General features: G+C 35.4%; 1 protein-coding gene across 9 annotated transcripts in view; it reads right to left on the bottom strand.

Annotated features, from left to right (window-relative positions):
• Positions 1-14,146, bottom strand: part of TWIST1 (twist family bHLH transcription factor 1) — a 162,629-nt gene that overhangs the window by 107,834 nt on the left and 40,649 nt on the right. The gene's annotated exons all lie outside the window — the stretch shown is intronic.

The following is a 14,146-nucleotide window of genomic DNA, read 5'->3' as shown; positions in this document are numbered from 1 at the left end:
TCTTTATAGATCTTTAGGCCTAGCTGGCCTAATCTAGTCTAGACAATAGATGCTGATATCGAAATGCCATAACATATTATATTACCAGAATTGCAGAATTAAGTGAGGCAAAAGACCTCCAAAATAGAAAGAGAATAATCTTAGAGTAAAAAATGATGAATGAAGAAGAAAATTCTCTGCAACTGTTGGTTTAACCCAGAATTATGTTTAGATTCACAGCATAGATTTAATATTATTCATCTGTTAACCAGCTGTTAGTTAAATTTCATGCATGCATCTATGAATATCTTAATCTTGTGAATGGTTCAAGATGTGTTCTGTTCTTAGGACAGCCTTTTCAAATTCTCAGACTTCTGAATCTGGATTTCCCAATGTTTGTACAATTCACACAATCAACTTAATCTGTATGCATCCACTATGACATGCAAATAATCAAAAGAAAATGAATTCATCTTGTATTTTTCCTGTATATACCCTCACACACACACACAACATACAAACATACAAAGAGAAAGGCTGAAATGATTCAATCTGTGAAATCCATTATGTGCACCAATTGGTATGCAAATCATATTTCTACAACTGATAATTCACAAGAAGCAAGAATAATGTGGCTTTTTCATCCATTGTAAATGAATAATTTAGGGAAAAGATTTATAATAATTAAAATTAGAAAAGGATTTATTTTTATTTTTTATCTGAATTAAATATTCTCTATTATTTTCAGTTCTTCAATCACTATCATTTAAAAACATGATTATCCTTTGTCTAGCTTGTGATCATCCTAGATCATTATCAGCAGCAATTAAGCTGCAGCACCTCAGACTTGATCCAATTTGATTTTTGATCAAATTCCAGCAAAATATGTTTTTTTGCCATGATGCTAAATGGAAAACATTTTCACTATTGTTTAGATACTCTTTGTATGGAAATACAGACTAGGTAATAATTATTTTCTCAGAGAGGAAAATGCCCATATACAATTTCCTGATTAGGTCCTATTTAACTTACCCTGGTATTTTTCCAAAGACTTTATTTTACCAACAACTGTTGAGATATTTAAGCCTGAAAAATTACTTTAAAATATAAAATTTAACTGTTGAATAGGATGTAATCAATGGAGCATAATTTTCCAGTCCTTAGGGTGTTAATTTAGTTTTAAGTACCAGTACAGACATATAACTACAATAGTGATAAATGAGGAAGAAAAATAATTTCCATTTTCTATCATGAAAAGTTTATAAAAGCCCACACTAGACTCACATCTTTGTTTTTAAAAAACTTGTCAAAAAGAAACTGAACAAAGAAGTTCCAGATGCCCTCAAATGTCATAAGAAAATCTTATGAAGGGAAGACATCATTTAACAATCAAGACTGTTTTTACTTCACACTGAAGTTCAGAGGGAGAATTGGTTATCCCACTTTTTTCACTATTCCCATAGCTTATTCCCACTTGACTTTATTTATTTTCCACTCTAAACATTGGCTTCCTTGAACTATTATTTCCCACAATCTATACACTGACTCCATACTGACTTCTGCTCAAATTTACAAACAACAACACATACATATACATGTACATATGTGCAAACTAATCATTGTACTTTCTTGTGATCATTCAACACTAAATTACTATAATGATATAAATGCTCATAATTTGAGATTATGATGTGCCTCAATTGCAGTGTAAGATAGTTTTGCGAACTGTTTCAAGACATTGGCTTTTGTTCTTAAAATAATGAAATGATGATGTGAGACAAGCTTAACATTTTCTTAGTTTTCTGTCCTTTCAACAGAAACATGTAGGATTTGGTGTTGGCATGATATTCCTATCTTGGAAATTATAGCACTGAATCAATGAATTTCTTAACTTTCATCTTTAAAACACAAGAAAGAACCCTTGCAGTTGCAACTTAAACATTGCATAAATACTCAGAGACATAAAACTATTTTATCTTCATTTCTTCCATTATATGTTCTTATATTTATTTTTTATTGAGGTAAGCAACTAATAGTTATATTAGCACATGGAGTGGGGGTTGTAATAATCTAAAATCCAAAGTTGAATAATATAATTGGCAAACCAGTATACCAATTTTTGAGCTCTCCAGATCTCTTTATCAAGCAATTTGTTCAAATAGGGCTAGATGAGAGTTAGATGCAGAAGAACCAACAAAGAATCAGACTTAGCCCACACCTTTCAACCATGAGGTCTACAATTCAAAGTCAATGAATCTCTGATCTAAATCTTTTCGAAGAAATATATATTGAACAAAAAAGCATCCTCTATTCATAAAAGAGTTTATCACCCATGTTGCATTAAACACTTGCATTCTGCATTTGTATAATGTTCCTGATTGAATCAATTCTGAGGTAACCAACTATCCTAATGCTTAACAAGGCATAATTACCAATGGTCTGATACGGGTGTTTCTATCTGACAATCATACAGTGCTATACCATCTGAACTACTCCCTATTTCTATCATAAACTAATAGTGCCAGTATTAAAAAAATAGAACTGAAAAGGAAGTGATGGATATTAATTATTATATGTTTAATTTTCCACAACTATAGGTTAAGCAAATTATGTCTTTCTTTGAAAAGATTATTCCGCTTTGGACCTCAACCTTTCCCTTGCTAACTAATCATCAGTATTTCATGTTTTTTCACTGTAACACATATGAGAGTTCGTGTATGAAGAATGTGTATATACATATTTGATGGTTTATATATTAACAACATTAATACATTATAAGATACATTATTAAAAAGTGAACATTGTAGACATTGTAAAGCTCAGTAAAAAGGACTATAATTATGTAATCCAGTAAAATCATTGTAGAGCTTATTAGAAGGATCGACAGGGGAACAGAAGAAAGGCAGTATCTTGTGCTTGAATTAGTGCCCAGAAAATAATTTAGTTTTTATTTAAAACCTACAATACATGCACAAAAATTAAGGTGTGTACCTATCTGATCTCACAGTCAAACAGATGGATTAAAAGAAATAAACATAGTAACAACTGCTGTCTATAACTGTCATGCTATTAGTCATCAAAAACTTTTCTAGCATCTTCTCTTGCATTTTACTGGACTGGGTGTGTGCTTACTTCACAACTAAAGAGAAGAGTTGCTGCATTATCTATTATAAGTTTTCCAAGAATCCATTGAGGGTTCTTTGAGGGCAGCATCTAAGATTTAGGGTTTAAAAAGTGTCCTTTTGGCCCTGGACACATAGACTATGCACCTTGATACTAAACATTTATAACTAATTTATCAATACATTTGAAAAGTCATAATTGATCAGTATGATAATTATATAGTATGAAATGACCAGCATAAAAGAGATAGTCATGCATTCTAAGGATCTTTTTAAAAGATCCTTAGAAACCTAAATGTCATCTGTCATTGAAGTAATATCATATTGAACATTAGGAAAACTTTCCTAAGAAAATAATTGAAAACCTGAGATGTTATCTTGACAACCTTTGTATACAGATAGTTAATTGCCAGAGTTTCAACTGCAGGTCCTTTTATTTATAGGAAGTACTCCATTCATTTTACAGATGCCTGAATTGGTAGGGAGAGTAAAATAAAACCAACTTGGAATATTTAAGGAATTGCTGAAAATCCAGGATTTCACAACCCAGCTCAGCTGCTCAGAAAATTTTGTGCAAAAACACCATCCATTGGATTCTGTTATGCTGTTATGTACCTCATTTTCCTCTTATCCATCAGCCATACAAGCAAAAGAGAGCAGCAGATGTCATGTTGTCATGGCATCATCAGACATCATCAGATCTTTATTTTCAAAATGTCATTCTAACAGGTGTAACAAATGTCTCTTTTCTTTTATGTACACTGAGAGTGTATACACTAAGACAAATTCATTGTGTATCCAATCACACTTGCCCTATAAAGAATTCTATCTATTCTATCTATCTATATCTACTAAATCACTGGATATGTTTCAATGTGTTAGGCTACAGAACTGAACTCATGACATGCTGCAGTTTTGCACCTTTGCCTACTTACTAGTCTTCCTGATGCCTGTGTTCCTATCACAAATCAAGTTGGGCAGAAGTTAAGACTAGCAGAATCAATAACATGGAAATTGGAATCTTGTCTCATTAAACTTTCGTTTTCATATTCTAATATTTGATACTGACTGCAAAGGTTAGTATATATTCAAGAGTTTTATACTTTTACTTTTGAATAACTGTTTAGCAAATCAGTTTGATAAGTTTCTTTGCCACGACATATATGTTTATAAAATACTACAAGTCTCTTGTAATCTATCATAAGTGGTCTTTTGTGTCCCCCGCCCACAAACTATGAATCCTATTGCCATTTAAGTATCTCATGTGAAATTTCTCTGATATTGCTATCTCTTTATTAATTGAATTTGGCAAATTAGAACTTAATGGATGAATCAGAAAACATTTTGAAATGTTGACAGCAAAATTCAGTTCAAAATCCAAAAATATACAGTATAATGATTGCAGATATTAAATATACAAATAAAAATTAAGTGTGGTATGTCTGTGTGGGTGTTAATAGGACCAACAACACAATAATGAAAATCACAGAAATCCACAACCATATATTTTTGCAAATACTCCATATATTGCTCCTGATTTCTAGAGGGTTTGTTTTTTGTTTTGGTCTTAATGGGGATAGAGGAAAGGGAGTGTTGTATTTCTGTAAGTGAAATGAGGAGTTTTATTGTACCTTATTTTGTATAAAAACTATTCTATGAAGGTATATACGCTCATAACTCTTAGTACTATCAACAAGTATGATATTCCTGGAAAGTACCAAGATTGGGGAAACTGCATTAGGAATGATGAAAGTATATAGTTTTATATAAATGCATAATGGAAAAAACATTTGATAATCTCTTCTGGGTTTTTCTGCTTGAGATAATGCCAAATGCCATAAATAGCTATTTTTCTGGGTGCTGCCCTTTGACCTACAATTTAACTATACAAATAGAATATTTTTACATTAAATTGGAACCTGTTTGGAGAAAGATTTCCTTGTTGGTATTGGAAAACTGACATGGAAAGAGTGCTTCACTAAAAATGGAGATTATTCTTCCAGAGGTACTTTCAGTCTAAATTATGCAATCTCTCATCAAAAGCATGTAGAATTTATATATTATGATTGGCCAACACTCATAGCTACTTTTGATTCCAGAGTCATATAGAAGGCATTAAACTGTTTTTGTTCATGTGTGTGTATATTCAAACCCACTATGCACACAAAATGTGCATAAACAATGGCAAATCACTTCCATATTATTGTCAAGAATGTACATATCCATGAAGTCACCCAGACCTAGCTCAAAATCTGCATACTGCCTAAAAGGAGTGTGTGTTTAGGAATATACTCAGAAGGGAAGATGTATGTTCAGTAATATGTTCATACGGGTAGTGTTCAGTCATTAGTAATCTCTTTATCTTATATCCTTTCTCCCGCCTTCCCTCCCTGGATTATGAAACACAGTTTAGATGCTGAAAACCGACATGTCACTTTCAGTTAACCGAGTTAATTTTTTAAAGAAAAAAAAAATAGAATTAAATATTTTTTTCAATTACCCTAAGGCTCAATTTGTTTTGTTTTGTTTTTATTTTCCTTATTAGCTATGTCAGAAACACAGGAGAAACTTCTCTCTCTTTCTGAAATATCTATTGCTAGTATAGAATAAATGTAGAATTTGATAGCTTAGATACAGATAGAGAGGGAGAGATCCTTTTCCTACTGTTATGAAAGTTACAGGATTATTCTCTGATTTAAAAAAATCTGAACAGAGAAGAACTCAGGGACATTCCTTGAAAATGATCATTCCACATCTTTAAGTTTCGGGCTATTGCTAAGGGACTGGATCTTCATGACATCACTACCTGTCAGAGATGAGCTGAACATTCTTAAGAAGGCATTTTATATGGATATTTGAGATTTCAAAGGAAGAAATTAATAAAAGAAAAAGAAATTGGCTGAGATTTGTGGTCAATCACAACTACCCACATCATGAAAATTTGTAATGAGGGTTATTTTGATACTGATACTTATAATAACAGTTTCTTATGTTTTGTTTTCAAATCCAAAGTTAGAGGAAACTGTCATTAGTGATGGTGAACCTCATCCACAAGAAACCATTTCAAATATGTCTTCCTTTTGGAGTAACTTGGGAAAAAGCCTACTATATTTGTCAGCCCCACAAATAAAAGAAAATTTCAGACAGATGTTTTGGGTATAGTACTCCTCAGTTAACTTAGAAATATTAAAAACACCAAATAAAGAATTCAAGATAGTGGCTGATAAATGTACATGGAATAACATGATCTTTCCTACAAAAACTATGAAATTTAAGGAGAAAAACACATACTCCAAAATACATGTTCTATTTAAGAAAACAGGGATAAAAATCATCAGGATCCATTGTTGAACTGCTAGAATATGACTGGGAAAAATTAGATACAAGACCACCCACAGTCATGCGAGTTCTCTGGGTGACTTTGACACTGTTTCATAGACCAACTACCTGATGGGTTGTTTTGTAAGGATAAAATGAGGATGACTGTTCTAGATATAATGCCTTTGGCTCCTGGAGGGAAAAAAAGTGTCTTTCAAACAAATAAATACATTTAAAAGTATGGCTTCTGGTTACTCAGAGGCAAACCAACTCCTTATTCATAATATTTTCGGGTTTGCTAAATAATAAAGACGGGGAGGGAAATATGGGGAAGTAAAAAGTTAAAACCCTAAAAGGGATAAAATACAAACATGACTGAAAATAGAAAACAAGCAACAACACAAAAATTAAAATAAATTCTGTAAGATGAGATAAATTCAGTGCAAGGAAGTTTAAAACAATTTTTAAAAATTTCAAGATTGACACATATCTCTTCAGCATGATCCAAAATCAAGGGTTTCCATTATTGGATAAATATGAATTCTAGAGACAAAAAAGGAGAGATATACCAAGTCATCCTAATTTTACAGCTCAACTTTTTTACTTATTGCTGTGAGAGGTCTGCAAAAAAGAAAGAGAGCATGCTAATAATTTATAAAATGTAAATGTGGTTCTAGCATTATAATTACAAACGTTTAAGGTTTCCTCCAATCTGCAGAAAGAGAACCTTCTGCAGATGCTGCTGCTGCTGTCTGTCTGTCTGTCGTTGTGTCTGTCTGTCTGTCAAGGAAGAAAGTTCTTTGTTCTTAATGAGTGGAACCGCTTGTCTCCCATGATATGAAGATAACAGAACAGCAATGCCACATTTACCCACAAACATTTCGTGTCCCTAAGAAAATAACCATTGGGGACACAGAGCCAGGTGCTGTAGGATGGAACACAAATAAATACAAGAGACAGAGGTCAAGGCTGTCAGAGTGCAGCTCAGTGGGGAGGTGGGGTAAAATAATATTCTGGCAATAAAGCACACTTGTCAAATAGCATATCGTTGTCAAACGTGTAATATTTCCAGACATCATCAGTTATCACTTCCTCGCTGCATTTATTTTCTCATTGGTAATTGAAATGAGAGCAATAGAGAGAATCTTCTCAAGTGGGGCAGACATTCCAGGTTCCACCTCCACATCTGTTGCTTCTGCTTAAATCCATCAACTAAATTATTAGCTGAAGTTCAACAGCATCCATAAGTTTTCCCTCAATTAATCCATCAGCTAGCAATTCCCACAGGAATGTGCAGTTGGAGGATGAAAAGCCCGTATTTTAAAAAAAGAAAATAATAACAATAATCCATTATAACTTATTATATTTGATTGTAAATGCTGAAATATATTAAATGAACTGAGAAGGTGCCCTCTTTGCAATTATTTGCACACAAGAAGTAGAGGTATGTTTTAATGCTTTGGCCAACAATTCTACTCTTTTCTTCCCCATTACCCACTGGAATAATGTCCATTACCTCCTTGAATTCTCCCTTGATTGCCTTATAGACTCTGATCAAAAGGCTCTACTTGAAACATGCTTGCTCTCTTCAACAGCAATTTATTTAAATATGATACTCTGCAGGGGGAACCCATTCAAAGTGAAGGCCCAGCAGACAGTTTATCATTTCCATCTGAAGTATTTAAGATTGTGCCATCTTGAAAGCTTTATAAAGAAAAAAGAAAGAAAGAATTGAAATAAAAGCAAAGAACCAAGGGGGTTAACAAGGTGATGTGATCTTGTGGGCTGTTACCTATAACATAAGGCAGATACTTGCACGTGAATGCATACACATGCACCCTTGGAGGCTTGGCAGCAAGTGCATCTATAACACAGAATAATTTCTTAAACTGGGAAGAGTGCTACAGTCTGGTTTTTATATTAATATAAGTTTCTGCAGTAGATGGATACTTCTTGAAAAAAAGAAGCTTCAACAAAGAATTGGTAGAACAGGGGTTTATTTAAACACTTTGTCCCTTCAGATATTTTTATACTAATAGATATATCATTTTATGGCTGCAAGACCAAAGAAAAATGACACTCTTTTATAATCAATTAGTTCTGAAAATTGCTGTCAAAAATGTGTTCCCTTTACTGAGTTTTCTTATTGCAATCACCACATAATACAACTCAGTAGTGGGTTGCTCCTGCTTCGGTCCAGTTCTATAGAACCGATAGTAAAACTGGAAGGAGGCTCTGCCACTCGCCATGATGTCATCATGGGTCATCTGCGCATGCGCAGAACGCATACGTGTGCACAAGCGAAGCAAGTCCCATTGCGAATCAGTAGTAAAGGTAAGTAGAACCCACCCTTGATACAACTCTTGCCAGAACTCCTACCTTTTGATCCTGCCCAAATTGATGTTCTCTTTCTTTCAACTACTCATGCCCTGGTCATCTCCTATATTAATTGTGGCAATGCACTATACATGGAACTATACTTGAAGAATATATAGTAGCTGCAGCTCATGCAGACTATAGCAGTAGTTTTGGATGACCTAGAGTTTCTTTTTATGTCTTTTTTCTCAAGTTAATAGGTTATAGATATCAAAGATTATCACTTGGGCAGTTATCCAACTCATAAACTGCCCCCCCAAATGCCAGCATGCCCAATGAGATTCCCTAGAATATTCCCCAGAATATTTCCCAATAGCAATAGCATTTAGACTTATATACTGCTTTACAGTGCTTTACAGCCCTCTCTAAGCGGTTTACAGAGTCAGCATATTCATCATCCCAATGCTACTGGTGTCAGTTTTCCTTCCTTGCATAGGATCATGCAAATTCTTAAATCACTTTAGTCAAAATAATGTTTCCTTCTGTAGCAGATTTTAGTAGTAAATATCAAAGCAGGAAAAATTGTTTAAATATGTTTGGTGATTTTGTTTCTTCAGGAGCCATGCTTCTTAAATGAGGCTCCCCCCTCCCCGCCCCAGGGTTCTAAGCCATATATCTAGAGACACAAATTCATTACCAAAGTGGATAGGTAAAAGTAAAATCATTAGCTAGATTTCTAAAACTTGTGTGGCTTTATGAAAAACCAGTATGTTTAACCGATCTATTTTACCCTTCTCTCCCACCCACCTTTATTAAACCCATTGGGCGGAAAATGCACACTGAAAATCAGCAGTTTGCAAAAATGAGACAAGAAGTTATACTTGGCCCATTATCCATCGATTGCCATTTAGAGTCAAAAGAAATCTCATCTTCATAGGTGCAAGGAAGCAAAATTATTTTGATACTGAACTTGTTTGCCCTCAAGCTATTATTTACAAGATGTTTGATCAAGAAAGCTTTCCATTTACAATATTTTTTGTCTAATCCATCTATGTATTATCCAGGAAAGGGGGAAATTCAACTGAAAAATATTTTCTCCATTCCTAAGAAGATGTTCCAAATATATAGCCTATAGTATCGTTCACCTTGTATCTCGGGAAATCAGGCCAGCCAAAGTATTCCAATACAAGCTGCATTAAGGATGGACTGACAGACCTGTATTACAGCTTTAACTCTCAATTTCCTGGCTCTTTGTGGGTTTTAGGCAGACCCTTCACATTACTTTAATGTCTTTTGTGTGTGTGTGTGTGGTTTAATATTTCTAAGAGCAGTAAATTATTTCCAGCATACATTTAAAAGGGAGAAAAAAAGACAAATTTCTCTTGTGGTTAGTGACCACAAAACAAAATAAGAAGCAGAAGTACAGGAGAAGATATTTAAGGAAGGGTTGCAGAACTTTAAAAACTTGACTTTGATGTCTTAGGAAAGTAAGCTAAGTTCAGCTCAAGCTTCTGAAGAAAAGGAACAAATAAATATTATAATGTCCACCATGCCCGCAAACCATTCTGTTTCTGGATACATACAAGTATTGCAAATGGGAGATGCACCATACTTCCACATGTTCCCTTTCCCTATAATAAAAATGAATTACCTAATAAATGAGCCTAAGAACAATTTCTGTCAAAAAAAAATGGAAACAAGATGAAATTAAGCCAGCCTTCTATTTCACATTGTTGTATCTATGCATGGAAAATATTACCATTATGATACAATTTCCAGTTGTGAGCAGCTGCAGTCAGTAATAGTCAGCTGTTGTGCATGCAGTATGGCCTAGTTATCCATAGTCCCTCCTTTTTAATTTTCTGATGTCATCAGCCTAGCTTGTGATGGGTCATTATCACAGTAATCCAATAAACAACCGCCCATATTCTCAAATTGACAAAGTTCAGAAACAAAAAGATGCCTCACACATTCTATCACCAAGATGTTTTCGACAAAAATGATTTAATCTTAGAACATACTGTGGAGACAGAGAGAGTGACAGTTATGAGTCTCCAAAGATGCTTATAATCAGAAATGTGTTGAAGGTGGAAAGCTTCAAAGGGAAGACATCACTGCAAATTACTTCTATCAGAAAAGTAGGAAGCCATTGGAAAGTGATGATTTGAGAGAAGTAGGTGACTGCCCACTTCCTTGATTTCTTCCATGGTTTCAGAAATCACATCGCTGAATTTCAACAATGCATCAGCAAAAAATGGAAAAATATGAAAAATCTCTGAAAAATTTGAAAAAAATTTTTTCAAAGTGAAGCATTGTGAGAATTCTCTATGCATGCTTTTCTGTATCATTCTACAAAGACAGCAAAAGCTTACTTTTTTTAAAACTAGAAATTTGATGAAAATAGTCGAGCTCTTTCCTTGACCTCCAATGATGAAAATCTGTGGAGATTAAGACAAAATGCTTGACTGTTTCAACAAAAATGCATGTCATTGGCTTCTTCCACATAAAAAATGATAATTTGGATGCCCAGACAAAAAAAGAGACATGTGTATGTCTATTTCTCTATGTTTGTTGAATCTTAGTTTGTGATTGCTGTGTACTGTATTTTGTTCCTGGGTTGTCTCAAAATAGTAATCATGCTGTGTACATTCTGACAGTTTTCTATTCTATTTATGGGTAGAATATACCTGACAATTGAACAATGTGATTGTTCCCCTGTAGCAAATGAAAGGTAGTAAGAGTGAACACAAAAACTACAAGGGGATTGAATAAATTTGGATTGAACAAAAAAATGAGCAATCAGTAAGACAAACAAATTGTGTTGGTTTATTAATATGGATGAAAATTGAATCCAAAATTCAAAATCTGAAGGCAGACTGAATGAATGGAGTGGAAAGGGAGAACCAAGAAAGTAATGCTTGGATGTAGTTGATAAGATCATCAAATGTTGTGGCCCGCCAGTGGCCTGCACAGATCATGGCTGATCCCAACGACAAGGAGGCTGGTGTGGTGCCGCGCCAGCAGCCGGTGCAGCCGGCACTCACATCGGACAGTGAGGAGGCTGAAGAGGATGTGAGACAGAGACTCAGCCAGGGCCTTCAGAACCTCCAGAGGCTCTTTCAAGTGGAGAGAGTGAAGTGGAGGAGCCCCTCCTTAATGCTCGAGTATGCAGGGCTGCCAAAAGGCAGGAGTGGCTACTCAGGAGGAGGAGGTCTCCTCGAGAGTAAGGTTTGAGGATAATTGGCCACTCCCTTAGCCTATTTATGTCGCATGCAGTTAGTAATTTTCTTGCTGGAAATAACGTGTAATTATTACAGAGCATGTTGGAGGATGAGTGTCCTATCGTATCTTGTTTTCTGGGCTGGTTGCCAACCTTTGCCGGACTTTGTTTATTCTTGGTACGTTATAACTTTGATAAGGACCGTTGGTGTGTGTCACAATCCTTGGGAATCCGGAGCTGGGGCAGAACATCAAAAATGGATGAGACTTTAAAGAAGAAAAGGCAGTTATGTTTGGACCAAACAATAATTTGCAAGGGTAGAAATATGTGGAAAGAGAATGAATGGGTGGCATGTTTTTCCTTTTTATACATCATGTCTTTAATTTCTTTAACTTACTATTTCCTATTCCTGAGCTTTATATGACAGGCTTCACATGGCATGGGATCAGGTTATTTGAGGAACCATCTCATCCAATGGAATTAGCCCATCCTACTCGTTCCAGCAGAGATAGCCTCCTTTGGATCCTGTCAGACAAAAAATTTCAGCTAGCAGGGTCAAAGAAAAGAGCTTTCTGTTCTTTCACCGCCACTGTCCTCTACACAACATCTTGTATCCAAAGGTGAGATCTTCCTCCACCATTCTGACCTTCTGAAAGTGCCTTAAAACCTGGCTCTTCCAGTTGGGTTGAGGCCCCAATGGGGATGCAATATGCTGGACATGGCTGACAAAGTGAGAGGGAAAAGCTCAGTGCTGTATCACACATGGTTTATAATCTTTTATTTAACTGTTGCTAATTTTAATACTTATAATGCTTTTATGTTTATGCTTTATGCTATGTAAGTATCCCAGAGTCATTCTGGATAGTGAGAAAAGGAAATATAGCTTTAATAAATAAATAATGAAGTTTTAAACTGACATATTGGCCTATCTCCTAAAATCAAATACCATATTTTTCAGACTATAAAATACTCTGAAGTATAGCTTTTGGCGAGGAAAACAAGGGGGAAAAAATCTGTCTCCCAGCAATTTACCTTCTTGCAGCAAGCAGCAAACATCCTGGTCAGTTTCAGCACAGCCTGATTTAGCACAAGCAGCTGATTGGTGGTTGGATCGGCCTCACGGAGTACTGCCTATCATCTGCTCCAGACTGCAGGTATTGCCGCCGTCACCGGCCATCCTGCTCCCACGTATCGCTGCCTCAGCGCGCCCCGTTTTCAGCCTCTGCAAATCCCATTTTTGGCCCATTCCAGACAGCAGGCATCGCTGCTGCCTATCCCCATTGCCTGAAACCGGCCAAAAACTGGATGCACAGAGGCAGAAAATGGGGTGCACAGAGGCGACAGCAGCGATGGGTGGCGATGTCAGCAATCCCTGCAGCCAGGAACAGCTCATAGGCAGTATTCCGGCAGGCTGATCCAACTGTCAATCAGCTGGTTGTGCTAAATCAGGCTGTGCTGAAGCTGACCAGGGTGTTTTCTGTTTGCTGCAAGGAGGTAAGCTGTTGGGAGGCAAAGGCCAAAGAGTGGGGGCCAGTGGGTGGGCAGGGCTTTGGCAACATTTGCTGTATAATACTCACAGATATTTCCACCCATTTTGTTTTTTGGGGGAAGTGTATCTTATACACTGAAAAATATGGTACTTTTCTCAGATATTAAACATTTGATAAACTTGACATTTGGAGAAACTGTCCTTTCAAAAAAAAAATTCCAAAACTGTTTTAATTATTAAGATGTGTATGGAAGAATTTTGAAATAGAATGGACAAAATAATATATTGGATGTTATATCATTTCACACACACTCCTAAAAAAAGGTGATTCAAATAATTACTCAGCTTTCCGAAATATCTAGCCAACTTCATGTTTAAGAACACAGAATAAAATTCATTTCAGCAATTAAAATAATTAGAATGAATTTTCTTTGAACACAGGAAAGTCTCTTTTGGAATTAGCTGTTGTGAAATTCCATGGATGGGAAAAAAATACCGTGAGATACATGAAAATCTCACATTATCTAAGGGCCAGATGGACTGAACAATGAAGACACTTGATACATAGTAGAGATATTACTTATTTAAAGGAAGGAAGAAGTTGTAAAATCTTCTTCATTGGAACAAAAGTATTCTGAAAGATTGTGGCTATCTGTGCAAGGAAGGGAAAGGAGCATAAACAAAAGTAGGGAAGAGATAGAA

Source organism: Pantherophis guttatus, chromosome 4 (genome assembly GCF_059756535.1).
Source record: "Pantherophis guttatus breed Tessera chromosome 4, ASM5975653v1, whole genome shotgun sequence".
Lineage (NCBI taxonomy): Eukaryota > Metazoa > Chordata > Lepidosauria > Squamata > Colubridae > Pantherophis > Pantherophis guttatus.
The sequence above is the reverse complement of the archived record's forward strand: the minus strand, read 5'-3'. Positions and strand labels throughout refer to the sequence as shown.